This window comes from Geotrypetes seraphini, chromosome 5 (assembly GCF_902459505.1).
Source record: "Geotrypetes seraphini chromosome 5, aGeoSer1.1, whole genome shotgun sequence".
Lineage (NCBI taxonomy): Eukaryota > Metazoa > Chordata > Amphibia > Gymnophiona > Dermophiidae > Geotrypetes > Geotrypetes seraphini.
In genome coordinates, this window is record NC_047088.1 from 225158382 (window position 1) to 225173305 (window position 14924).

Here is a 14924-nt window from a genome sequence, read left to right on the forward strand (position 1 = left end):
ATATCTTTAGGTTTTAAATACCACTATTTTACTGAACTGATACGTTTAGAGTAGAGAATGACATAGGGACAAATTTGTCCTCGTTCCTGCAGGAACTCAATTTCACCGTCCCGCCCCGTGAGTTTTGTCGCTGTTCCTGTCTTTGCCCCATTCCTGTAAGCTCTGCCTTAATTGCACAAGCCTCAAAAACTTATGATTTTAAAGTATTTGAGCTTGTGCAGATGAGGACAGAGCTTAGGCATTGGTGGAATAAGGCATTATGACATCACAATCTGAGCTCTAGAATGTTGCTACTTTGGATTTTAAAGTATTTGAGGCTTGTGCAGATGAAGACATTGGTGGAATGAGGCATTATGACATCAGAATCTGAACTCTAGAATGTTGCTACTTAAGATTTTAAAGTATTTGAGGATTGTGTAGATGAGGATGGAGCTTGCAGGAATGGGGCAGGAACAGGAAAAGAACTCACGGGGACAGCATGGGAAAATGAGTTCCTGCGGGGACGGGGAAAAATTTGTCCCCGTGTCATTCTCTAGTTTAGGGATCAGCTGCAACATTTAAAGCCATATTCTCTATAGACGTGGCGGAAGGAACAGAAATTTGATTTTGTAAACTGTTGAGAAAGTGCTCTAACTAGGCAGTATATCACGTTTTTAATAAACAGAGAAACATAGCTTTCAGTTCAGGACATGCTCGTTTTCTCTATTTTACAAAAGGCTGCAAACACAGAGCCTCTTATCTATATATATAAAATCGGAGGTATGTAAGTGTGTATGTGTGTGTGTATGTGCCGCGATCACGCAAAAACAGCTTGACCGATTTGAACGAAACTTGGTATGCAGATCCCTCACTACCTGCGGTGATATGTTCTGGGGGTCTCGCGGCCCACCTGCACACGTGGGTGGAGCTACAAACAGAAAATCAGATTTCACCCATTCATGTCAATGGAAAAAATGTGAATGGACTGGAAAACTAAAGACACTTTCTATATTCTCACTATATTTAGCCTTGTACAACTCTTACTATATTTAGCCTTGTAAAAAAGACATTTTAGCTACCTATATTTAGAATACACTATGAGTGGCATCGGCCTACCAGTGACCAAAAGGGTATGTGTACTGTATGTATTGGAGAGTTGCGCGGGGACAGAAATCCCACCCATCCCCGCCAGGATCCTCTCCGTCCCCATCCGTCTCCGCCAGGATCCTCTCCGTTCCCACCCATCCCTGCAAGGAATTACCTCCATCTCCGCCCGTCCCCATAAAAAGCAGCAATTACTTCTGACAGGATCATTAATTCCACAGTTTCTTTTGAATTTGTGCTGCTGTTTTCCTTGTGGAATCTCTTTGGTGGAACCCTGTTTTTGTTTTCTGTTCAGGTAATTAACTTATAAACCCCCTCTTTTACTAAGGCTGACGTGTCCATTATATTATATGGACAAACCCTGCTTCCAAAGCCTTCCATCCCCGTGGGAGTCCCGTTGGCTAGAGGGGGGTCCCCATGGGAGTGCTGTGGGCCAGAGGGGGGTCCCCGTGGGAGTCCCGTGGGTAGGGGGGATTCCCGTGGGACCCCCGCGTGATCCCCGCGATCCCCGTTCCCGTGCAGACTCTAGTATGTATCCCACTAAGAAATGACTTCACCTGACCCCTGACCTGTTTGCTGACAAGTACTGAGTTGCATAACATTGGCATTTGCACTTTGTCACCTTTACTGCCACAATCATACAAATAAAGACACCACCAGGTATTTGTGGAGCAGTGAGTTTGGCTGCATCTTTATTTGCAATCCCCAAGACATTTCAGACACTGAACAATTTCATCAAAATCCAGCAAAAACTTTCAGAAACATTTCACACCCCCAGGGTGAAATTCAGTGCTGAAACTAGCTCACCATTAATACACATCCTTAACAACCCCCAAAACATGGCCCACGGTAACGCCAGGCCATGCTTCCTTCGCAGCGGTGCCACCTACGAGGTTCATATTTTATCATTTATCCGCGGTATATTTACATGCCCCACTGTGCCAAAGCACTCTTTATGCCACCCAAATGTCTTAATTGTTATTAAAATAAGCTGTGACCCCCATCCCAACCCTCATTCTCCATCACCAACACCCAACAAAATCCCTTTAACAACAACAAAAAGCACAACACATCGACAAAGGGATGGAGGGAGGAGCAATCTTCTCATCCCCAACCTACCCTATTAAACTATTATTACTATTTCCATCCCTTACTTATTATCAATTTCGGAAAGATCTTAAAAACTTATTTATTTAAACAATACAAAATTTTATTGATTTTAAAATTATCATGATAAGTGGATTTTTATTATTTTATGGAATAATTTTCATAGTTTCTTACCTTTTTTTAGTATAAATAATTTGTAGTGTGCATATATTACTCTGAATAAGTTAGGGTTGCATTTTGTTAGCTAGTATCTTTTATGAACTGTGTTACTTTCTTTTATAAGACACTGTTATTTGGATCTGTATTTTAATTACTTGTAGTAATTACTAGTATGTAAACCGCCAAGAACTGATGGTTTGGCGGTATATAAAAATAAACTATTATTATTATTATTACCCTTTCCTTCACCACACAATCCTCCAGAACCACCAAAACTCCCAACAAATCCTCACGCAGCTTCTCTCTGCAAACTTGGTCCAGTATTTACCCTCCTCCCCATTTGGATACAGCGAAAAACCATAGCCAAAGATGGAAATGATAAAACACATGTGCTATGTTCTTCATTCTGATGAACTAGATATGACTGCAATGAACTGCTTTGTTGTGACATTAAAGGGGGGAATTTATCAAGTGACGCTAACCAATTTAGCTAAATGCTAAGACATCCATAACATTAGTATTCACATTCCCATCACCTGCAACTGAAAGCTAATCACCATCAATCAATAATCACACAACTCAATTTTATTGGAATAAATATTTGGCCGCAGTTTTATTATCTATCTGAATATTATATCCACTTACAATACAATCCATGTCCAAAAACCAACAAACCCCCAATGCATATTTCACCCCCTCCCAGGGAGTTATTCGGTGTCAAAACTAGCTCCCGTTAAGTCTTTAAACTTATAACATTCCCCCAAACATGACCCATGGTGATGCAAGGCCATGCTTCCCCTCCCCTCCCCCAAACATGATCCACGGTGACGTAAGGCCATGCTTCCCCTTGCAGCAGTGTCTCATATGTTACATTTATTTATTTATTAACTGCTCATCTCCCAGATCCAACTGGGCTAAACACCCATTTTCCACCCCACCCAAAGCTGCGACCACCTCCCCACAACCCTATAAGCTCAACCAAACCCACCCAAATCAAAATATAACCTGTTAACCCTCCCCCCCCGCAACACTGACACAAAACACAACACCAGCACACATGGGAGGGAGGGAGGGATAATTTTTTCCTGAAGAGACTATTCTACTGTTCCCCTTTCCTCACAGAATTCACTCCAGCCTGCCACAACATCCAACCAATCCTGTGACTGCTCCACCCCCATCACCTTAGAAACCTTTTTCTTTCTTACAAGCTCTATTAACCCTTTCTTACCTCCTCTTATAAACTTGTCAATCCTTATTCTACAGACCCTTGACAACACCTCATATAGTCCCCTCACCCTCTGCCACCCCCCATTTTACCTACACCACCATTCAATAAATATTACCAGCAGGTGACATCAGCTCAGCTAATGATATATATCACACCAGCTAATTCTGGTGTTCTTTATAGTCCTATGGGCATCATAGCATTAAGTGCATGCTAATCATTAGTACACACTAACACAGTCTGTGTTCGCTAAATCAGCACCTCTTGATGAATTCCCCTCTAAAAGTGGTATATCAAGAAATGAAATAAACTAAACATATTGTATGTGTATTATCATTTTTACCTAATGATAACTCATATAAAACACAAAAAGAAGTGGAATTCCATATGTTTGTTTAAGAGATATGAACAGTATGCTATTGAGAAACAGCATTTGTCTCAATCAAGATATACCTGTAAAATATGGCAACCCATTGATGTCTATCTTCAAAAATTATAATTGTTTTTTTATACTAACTGTATTGCTATAATGGATATATCTGATTATTGTTTATACATGTAAATTTTTGTGAACCATACATGTTTTCTAATGTTTATACTTGATAAAATTAATAAACAGATTGAACTGGAAACACAAAAAGATTGTTCATTCTTGTTGGTCTGTGTAGTCCAGGGGTGTCCAACCTTTTGGCTTCCCTGGGCCGCATTGGATGAAAAAAATGTTTCTGAGGCTGCACAAACTCGCAAATGCTGCAGCAAGACAGAGGAGGGAGCCGGCAAGACGGTAAACACCCAGGGGCAGCGGAGGAAAACACTGCATCGCCCTCGACCGGGGCCACACAAAATACTTCACTGGGCCGCATGCGGCCCTTAGGCCGCAGGTTGGACACCCCTGGTGTAGTCCATATGATACATCATTCATTGTCCAAGGGATCTTTTTGGCAAAAGTATATGTATGATTAAGACCTGGTTTATAGAACGTCAATGTTTCCAAAAGAAAATTGAAGAAGCCTGACTTTCTACCATATATAATGAAGAACTAGCTTGGTTTGTAATTGATAGTATTTCACATTTATGGCACAGAGGTAACAGAACGTTGCTGTTATGTTTAGAACAACAGCAGATTTTTCAGGTCTTAATAATGAATGGAAAATATTGATGCGATTGCATTTATAGGTCATATCTTTAAGACTACATTATTGAACCATGTGGTATACATGTTTAAAAGGGTATTTCTTTTGATTGGTTTCTCAGAAATGAAGACAGAGCAATCTTTCCAGCTTTGGTTTTCCTCTAAGCAGCCAATAAATATACTGTTTAAATGCAGTACTGGCATCAAGGCTCTTTTGGCATTTTGGACATTTTAATGATATTCAGTAGCTTTTGAATACTTCAGCATTGATTGGAAGGTTTCTAAGATAAGTAAATTAGTTTATACTGCTGGTAACACAGTGTGAAATATGACCTGACCTGCATTGATCTAAAAATTTATCAGTATGATACGATACGGAGCTTATTAAGTTTTCATAATTTATATAAAGCTATTTTGAACTTTATCATATAATCACTCTGTTGGAGAATGCTTGCATGAGTTTATTTTTGATTTGATTGGAGCGATGATTACAACTTGGCCCACTGTAGTCCATTGTGGTACAATTGGTAGAGTTTCAACACATAAATATATATGAATGCTCCTATTTTATATTTTATTCATTAGTGGTCATTCATATATTATTATCTGGTGATCCACAGTTTTGCAATCAATTTCTTTAACAAAGGAGACATGGCTGATTGATAGAGCACAAAAGGGATAAACCTCTTGCAGTGAATGCTGAATAATCAAAAAAGGGCTTCACATGCAATGACCACAAGTTTTCCCCTCCCAGAGGCTCTGAATGCTGCTTTCATATTGTCCCTAGCCCTGACCAACCCAGGAAACAGAAGTCCCAACCCAGAAATTGGGCTGGAAACCTTCTGCATGACAGTGTATACCACTCACCACCACTTACCACCAGCCTAGTCCAAATTGGTTGGCATAAATTCAAGCTAGATGTTGAGCATAGCTGCATAGACACCTTTATTTCCTATGAGTAAAATATGACAAAAGGAAATGGAGTATCCAAAAGGGTTATAATACTTGCAAAAGCAATGATTCACCTGTATTACCTCCTTTACAAAGGACATCATCCAGGAAGCCACTCTGTATAGTATCATTTTGTATTTTTATGGTTGTTCTGGCTATAAACGCTTTACAAGCTTTATTACATAGCACAATCTTTTCTGTAGCACTTGTGTAGGATACCAGATGAATTGGGTGCATATCTGGATATGTTCTTCTACTGTGCCTAGCAAATCTAAGCGGATGACATTTGATAACAATTCCAAGAGCTCAAAAGATGAGAAAGAAGGAGGTCCTTTGGGGACGGATAGAGTAGATGATCAATCAATCCAATGTGCTTACCCTCTGTGAAGTGCTTCCACTACCCAAATACTGCAGCATGGCTAATTGTTTCACCACTGTATGCATGCCAAAACATTTCAAGAGTTTCATTATCACTCTTTCCAAGTTTCACAGACACGTCTTTCTCATCTGCCATGACAAAATGTATGAAGTTCTTCCTCTTACCGTGACTGAACAATGACGACTATGGCAGTCCAACTGCAGGTTCAGAAATGTCAGTCTATGAGCTTCACAAGAACCAGCAAAGTGTCGCCACATCTACTTGGAAAGAAAATCAGAGGTAGTCTTGTTACTTTTCAATCAGCCTTCATACAAAGAGTCACATATTCATATTTAGAAGAATAATGAAGAACATAAGAACAAAAGAATAGCCTTACTGGGTCAGACCAAGGGTCCACCAATCCCAGTAGTCCGTTTTCATGGTGGCCAATCCAGGTCACCAGTACCTGGCCAAAGCCCAAGGTTTAGCAATATCCCATGCTACCAATCCAGGGCAAGCAGTGGCTTCCCCCATGTCTTTCTCAATAACAGACTATGGACTTTTCCTCCAGGAACTTGTCCAAACCTTTCTTAAAACCAGCTATGCTATCCGCTCTTACCACAACCTCTGGCAATGTGTTCCAGAGCTTAACTATTCTCTGACTGAAAAAATACTTCCTCCTATTGATTTTAAAAGTATTTCCCGGTAACTTCATCGAGTGTCCCCTAGTCTTTGTAATTTTTGACGGAGTGCTTAACAAAGCATGCCAACCATTTTTGGGATGATAGTACAGAACTACTGAATGCATAGTGTGAACATTGTGAGAAAATACTAGTTATAAATCAGAGTAAGATCTCAGTATGAACAACAATTAATCCAGTCCTTTGCACATTTATCTAGACTGGGTCAAATGGAAAAAAAGCAACCTTGAATATTGATATTTGGGAATTCCTGCTCAAAGGTTGCCTTTGTTGTAGATTAAAAATCCCTCAAGCAAGTTTCAGCCACAAGATTTTTTTTTAAAAGCCCAGTTTTTAAGAATTGCAAACAGCCAATAATAGAAAGACTGACATTTATCAGGCAGGATGGTTTAAACAAAAGGGTAAACATCTGTGCTACAAACAGCATGGATAGTGAACAGCTGGCAGAATAATGTGTAAACTGTCCTATCACACATCCATACTTTGGCAGAACATAAAAGATTCAACATAGAATCGCTAGCATATATTACAATGGGTTATTCATTTGGATTATATGCATATTGACCAATATTTTCACAATAAAGAAGAAAATGCACAATGCTGCCTGAATGAAGAGTGATTTTGATATGCAAATCAACACAAGATCAGTTCAGGCACATACCCATCTGCACATTTATGAGCATGTTGAATTCTACGCACCATTAATGATGTGACTAGAGCAGACACGAGTGCTTCTTCAGTAAATGATGCCATTGCAGAACTGATCATGCACATAAAGGGAACATGATTTACACACCCAGCATCAGTCATTCTTTGCAACTTAACCGCTATCTCCTCAACAGCAGGTAGCTGCTCAGTTCTTTACAATTGACATTTTGCGACCTTAGAATTACATGGTTCTAACTGTACCGCAGTTAGAACTGCGGTTAGAACCTTGTAATCCCATGCATAGACTACCGTATTTTCTCGCATATAATGTGCGCGCTATACGTGGTTTTTACAAACTGCGCATAACCTTGCGCGTTATACGCGTGAGTGCGTTGTACAAATTTTTTTTTACATAGTTCCCCCCCCGACGTCCGATTCCCCCCCCCCCCCCGCAGGACCATTCGCACCCCCACCCCGAAGGACCGCTCGCACGCACCCGCACCTGCACCCCCAACCTGAAGGACCGCTCGCACCCCCACAGCCTCCCGACCCCCCCCCCATCATGTAGAAGCTCCTACCGGTGTCCTGCTGCTTTCTCTTGGCGGTCCCGGCCCTTCCGTGAGCCCTGCGCCTGCGCTGCTTCCTCTTCCGGCGGTTCGCCCTTTCTCTAACGTCAAGCCATCTTGCCCCACCAACTCCCCGACACGATCGGGGCAAGAGGGAGCTCAAGCCCTCTTGCCCAGCCAACCGCGGCACCCCCGACACGATCGGGGCAAGAGGGAGCTCAAGCCCTCTTGCCCCAACCAACCGCGGCACCCCCGACACGATCGGGGCAAGAGGGAGCTCAAGCCCTCTTGCCCCCCCGACACGATCGGGGCAAAAGGGAGCCCAAGCCCTCTTGCCCCGCCGACTCCCCAACTCCCCAACAATATCGGGCAAGGAGGGAGCCCAAACCCTCCTGGCCACGGCGACCCCCTACCCCCACCCTGCACTACATTACGGGCAGGAGGGATCCCAGGCCCTCCTGCCCTTGATGCAAACCCCCCTCCCCCCAACGACCGCCCCCCCCAAGAACCTCCGACTGCTCCCCCAGCCGACCCGCGACCCCCCTGGCCGACCCCCACGACCCCCCCACCCCCCTTCCCCGTACCTTTGTGTAGTTGGCCGGACAGACGGGAGCCAAACCCGCCTGTCCGGCAGGCAGCCAACGACGGAATGAGGCTGGATTGGCCCATCCGTCCCAAAGCTCCGCCTTGAGCAAAAAGGCACTCCAGAAGATGGGGTAAGGGAAGGGGAGAGGGAGGGAAGGTGGAAGATTAGCTGTACTTGCCTTCTTTTCTTTATCATGTTTGATGGATTCTTAAACTAGCACTAGCACTGTGTTAATAGATTTGGTGAGATTATTTGTCACTCATTTTGAAAAACAAAATTGAATGCATTCTATCTAATTATGTGTCTATGTATTTTAGATAGAAGCCCCTTTACTTATTCAGAAAGAGAGATTTTTGCATTCAAATTGTCATTCCTTTCCCACCCCCTCAATTCTCAGTAACAACTGAAATATACATTTCTTTTGTTTTCAATGACAATTCTAAACCGGTGTTTGAAATTACTTCTCAAACTTGTTTGGTAGCTTTTGTAGGGTTGCATGATGAACTATGGGGTGACCTAGAAGCGTAGCTCTGTCTTTACATGTGAGTTTGCATATTTTCAAAATAATAAATTACATGTTTGAAGGGAAATATGCTATCCCGGTGCCAAAATCTTTTTAAGATCTTTGTGCCAAGGCAGTGAAACGAGGCGTTTCCCTTCACAAAATAACTCGTATAAGGTCACAGAATCTGCTTACTGGGCTAAAATCTGCTCACTGCTGCTCTCCATTGTTCCTTTTGCCATATAAAAACACCCACTATTTGGACATTAACATTTGATTGAATTAAAGAATAGCTTAATTGGTTCAAATTTGCAGAGACAGAGGCAGATAACAAATTAGGTAGACAGAGCATTTATGACTGCCTTAATGTGGTGTAAAAAAACCCCCGAATGACTGTGACTAGTGAATATAGAGGTCCTTTTTCAAGGCGCGCTAACCGATTTAGCGCATGCTACAGGTTAGCATGTGCTAAATTCTAAGGCACCTATAATATAATGGATGCCTTAGCATTTAGCATGCTAATCTTTAGAGTGCACTAAATCATTTAGCATGCACTAAATTGGTTAGCACACCTTAATAAAAGGACCCCATAGTGCATTCATATGTCCTAAAGGAAGAAGATGGGAAAAAGCAAGACATAAAATTAAGCATTGCTTGAAATGCAGCTCCTGGGCAGCTTTGTATGATTTTGCTGCAGATGCCCAGTGAGTGTTTGCTGCAATAAAAAACAGGATCTTAGGAACTATTAGGAAAGGGATAGTAAATAAGACCAGGAATATTATAATGCCTCTGTATTGCTCAATGGTGCATCCTCACCTTGAGAAATGGGCACAGGTTTGGTCGCCATATCTCAATAAAGATATAGTTGAATTAGAAAAGGTTCAAAGAAGAGCAACCAAAATGATAAAGGGGAAGAAACTCCTCTGATATGAGGAAAGACTAAAGAGGTTAAGAACATAAGAACATATGAACATAAGAACTGCTGGGTCAGACCAGAGGTCCATCATGTCCAGCAGTCCACCCATCAGGTCCAGGACCTTCATATTAATCCTCTATCTATACCCTTCAATCCCCTTTTCCTTCAGGAAAACATCTAATCCTTTCTTGAAACCCAGTACCGTACTCTGTCCTACCACAACCTCAGGAAGCGCATTCCAGGTGTCCACCAACCTCTGGGTAAAGAAGAACTTCCTAGCATTGGTTTTGAATCTGAATCTGTCTCCTCTTAATTTATCCAAATGCCCTCTCGTTCTTGTAGGTTGGAACTCTTCAGCTTGGAAAAAATATGATTAAGGGGGATAAGATTGAGGTCCACAAAATCCTGAGTGGTGTAGAACAGGTAAGAGTAAATCGATTTTTCACCCTTTCAAAAATTACAAAAACCAGGGGACACTCCATGAAATTACATGGGAATACTTTTAAAACTCAAAGAATCATTAAGCTCTGGAACTCATTCCCAGAGGAGATGGTTACAGTGGTTAGCATAGTTATGTTTAAGAAAGGTTTGGACAAGTTCCTGGAAGAAAAGTCAGTAGTCTGCTATTGAGACAAACATGGTGGAAGCCTGTGCTTACCCTGGACCAGTAACATGGAATGTTGCTACTATTTGGGTTTCTGCCAGGTACTATGACCTGGATTAGCCACTGTTAGAAACAGGATACTGGCCTAGAAGGACCATTGGTCTGACCCAGAATGGCTTGAGTAGATCTGGGCATGTTCTGTGAACTGAGGGACATAGTGGTTGTGCAGGACTTCTCAATCCATTCCTTGGGACATAGCCAGTTTGGTTTTCAAGATATACATAATGAATATATATGAAATAGATTTACACAGAATGGAGGCAGCCCATGTAAAATTTATCTCATGCATATTTATTATGGATATTCTGAAAACCTGACTGGCTAAGTGTGTATTGGGTTGAGAACCCCTGTGTTAGAGCAATGCTTGTTGCCAAGCTGGGAGTACAGTAACCTTTTCCTTCTGTTTTGGATTTATTGGAGTCATGTGGTTTTTGGATAAAATATTTGGGGATAGAACTGGAAGGGGGCCAATAGGACTTTTATTTTTAAATAACTTCTGAGGGACAGGTGGAAGAGGGATATGATACTGGAGTGAGGGGACCACTGGGAAATGCTGGGAGCCCTTGTTCATCTGGTTTGGAGGGATGGCCCTTGTACAAGTTTTTGACATCCGTGAGAGAGCTGAAGTTTCTAAAAAGCCAAAGTTAACCACCCTAATTCTTTTTCTCTGAGTCTGTATCTTGAGTAATGTGTTCCTGGTTCCAGAAGATTCTTACTTTTAAGCTGGGAGCCAAGTAAGAACATAAGAACATAAGAAGTGCCTCTGCTGGGTCAGACCAGAGGTCCATCCTGCCCAGCAGCCCGCTCACGTGGTGGCCCACCAGGTCTAAGACCTGTATAGTAACCTTCTATCTATACCCTCTTATCCCCTTTTCCTTCAGAAAATTGTCCAATCCCTTCTTGAACTCCAATACCGTACCTTGTCCTATCACGCCCTCTGGAAGTGCATTCCATGTGTCCATCACCCGTTGGATGAAGAAGAACTTCCTTGCATTGGTTCTAAATCTGTCCTCTTTTAGTTTTGCCGAATGCCCTCTCATTCTTTAAGATTTCGAAAGTTTGAAGAATCTGTCCCTCTCCACTTTCTCTTTGCCCTTCATGATCTTGTAAGTCTCTATCATATCCCTTCTAAGTCTCTGCTACTCCAGGGAAAAGAGCCCCAGTTTCTCCAGTCTTTCAGTGTATGAAAGGCTTTCCATACCTTTTATAAAACGTGTCACTCTCTTCTGGACCCTCTCGAGTATCACCATATCCTTCTTTAGGTATAGCGACCAATATTCCGCAAGCAACTGAAAACTTGGCTCTTCTCTAACATGTAATTCTATTTTCCCCCTTACTCTTCCATTCTATATATAAGCTCAAGTAAACCTTTTCCTTTCTCTTCTTATATTTTAAGTTCTTGTAAACCGTGCCGAGCTCCACTTCCGTGGAGAGGATGTGGTATATAAACTTAAGGTTTAGTTTAGTTTAGTACTTCAGATGCGGGTGCACTATTGCCCGATACAACAGCAGGATAACTTCTTTCGTTCTGGTTGTAATACCCTTCTTGATTATACGTAGCATTCTATTTGCTTTCTTAGTGGCCGCTGCGCACTGTGCCGACGGCTTCATTGTCTTGTCGACTATTACCCCCAAGTCTCTTTCTTGGGTACTCTCACTCAGTAACAGCCCTTCCATCGTGTAGTTGTATCTCGGGTTTCTGTTTCCTACGTGCAAGACTTTGCATTTCTCTACATTGAACTTCATCTGCCATCTCATCACCCATCCCTCCAGTCTGTTCAGGTCCCTTTGTAAATCTTCGCATTCCTCTATAGTCCTAGCCCCACTAAATAGTTTGGTGTTGTCTGCAAATTTTATTACTTCACACTTCATCCCTGTTTCTAGATCATTTATAAATACATTGAATAGCAGCGGTCTAAGCCTTGACCCCTGCGGAACACCACTCATGACCCTCCTCCAGTCCGAGTAGTGGCCCTTCACTCCTACCCTCTGCTTCCTACCCGCCAACCAATTTCTGATCCACCTGTGTATGTCTCCTTCCACCCCATGGTTCTTCAGTTTCCGAAGTAGGCGTTTTGGAAGTCTAAGTATAAGATGTCTATGGGGTCCCCTTTGTCCATCCATTTGTTAATTCCTTCGAAGAAGTGCAATAAGTTTGTTAGGCACGATCTTCCCTTGCAGAAACCATGTTGGCTTGTTTTCATAAGTTTATTCCTTTCTAGATGCTCCTCGATGCTATCTTTAATCAGTGCTTCCTCCATTTTCCCCGGAACCGAGGTCAGACTTACCGGTCTGTAGTTCCCCGGGTCACCTCTTGATCCCTTTTTAAAGATGGGTGTAACATTGGCTATCTTCCAATCCTCTGGGATCATGCCTGTTTTCAGGAATAGATTACAAACTTGCTGTAGCAGTTCTGCTATTTCCTCCTTAAGCTCTTACAGTACCCTGGGGTGGATTCCGTCCGGGCCCGGTGATTTGTCAGTTTTTAGTTTTTCTAACTGCCTGTGTACATCTTCAAGATTTACTTCCATGCTAATTTTTCTGCTTGTTCTCCTTTGAAGATTTGTTCAGGTTCCGGTATGTTGGATATGTCCTCATTTGTAAATACTGACGAAAAGAACGTGTTTAGTCTTTCTGCCACTTCTTTCTCCTCCTTCACCACACCCTTCCTATCTCCGTCATCCAACGGTCCCACCTCCTCCCTGGCCAGCTGCTTCCCTTTAACATATCTGAAGAACGGTTTGAAATTTCGTGCTTCCCTGGCTAGCTTCTCCTCATATTCTCTTTTTGCTTTTCTAACCACGAGGTGACATTCTTTTTGATACTTCCTGTGTTCTTTCCAGTTTTCCTCAGTTTTCCCCTTTTTCCATTTCTTGAATGAATTCTTCTTATCACCTATTGCTTTCTTCGCTTCTTTAGTTATCCACGCCGGGTCTTTTGTTCGGCTCTTTTTGCACCCTTTTTTGAATCTGTGAATATACAGATTTTGCGTCTCGCTCACCGTGTCCTTGAATAGAGACCATGCTTGCTCTACAGTCTGCCAATTCTTTGAGCTGTTCCTAGGTTTCTTCCTTACCATTACCCTCATCGCTTCATAGTTTCCTTTCTTGAAGTTGAAAGTTGTCGCTGTGGTTCTCTTTCCCTTCGATCATTAAGTGCATTCTGAGAGAACTGTTGTGGAGTAAAGTCATATTTAGGCTTGGAGACATCATCAGTATCGTCTTTGGAGATTACATCAAGTTCACTTACAACATCATCTTCTGCCAGGTTCTCTAAAACAGCTGGAGGAAGAGGAGCATGCAGGTCTTCTCCATGTGGAACTGGCCTAATGGCTGAAGGAATGCTTGGATTCACAATTTGGTTCTTATTTTTTGAATTGCACCCCTGAACATTAACTAAACAGAAGTAACAGTCATTAATGTGATCTTTAGGCTCCCTCCACACCATAGGAATTGCAAATGGCATGCACGTTTTCTTTCCTTTTGTCCACAATCTTAACCTCTCAACACAATAGCGGCAAACTTTCTTTGGCGCACATGCCTTATCTATCCTGGTCACCAAGTTTCACTTTAAAATAAACATAGTAAGCTTTTTTCACAAAGTCTGTTATATCCGTTCTTTGCTTAAGCACTGTATAATTTCCACAAATGTAACAGAAAACATTTGGATTGTTCACACATTTGGATGTAGACATTGTAGTACCTGCAATCACAATAGAGAAATAAAATGAGAACAGCACTGGTAATGCAAGCATCTGAGATAACACTTCCAAGGTCACACAATAACAACTAGCAGCAACAGTTGTGCCAGCCTAAAGACTTACAGGTCTGTGTTGAGAAATTTCCCTCCAAGTATTGAAAAATTTCCCTCCAAGTACATTAAAACCTTGGATTGCAAGTAACTTGGTTTGCAAGTGTTTTGCAAGACAAGCAAAACATTTTATTAAATTTTAACTTGATATACAAGCAATGTCTTGCAATACAAGTGCATACAGTATACACGCGTCACATCATCACAACTGAGCCAATGGTTTTTCTCTCTCTGATGCTGCAGGAGTGTAGCGACTGTTCTAAATGAGCGAGGTCTTGCAATACAAGTACATATAGTATTTTGTATTAAAGTTTTTAGGTTGTGGAATGAATCATCTGCGCTTCCATTATTTCCTATGGGGAAATTTGCTTTGATATATGAGTGCTTTGGATTACAAGCATGCTTCTGGAACAAATTATGCTCACAAACCAAGGTTTTACTGTATTGAGAAATTTCCCTCCAGCAATATTCATTACCTACTGGCACAGCAATAAATCTTTGAAGTAAAATTGTGAA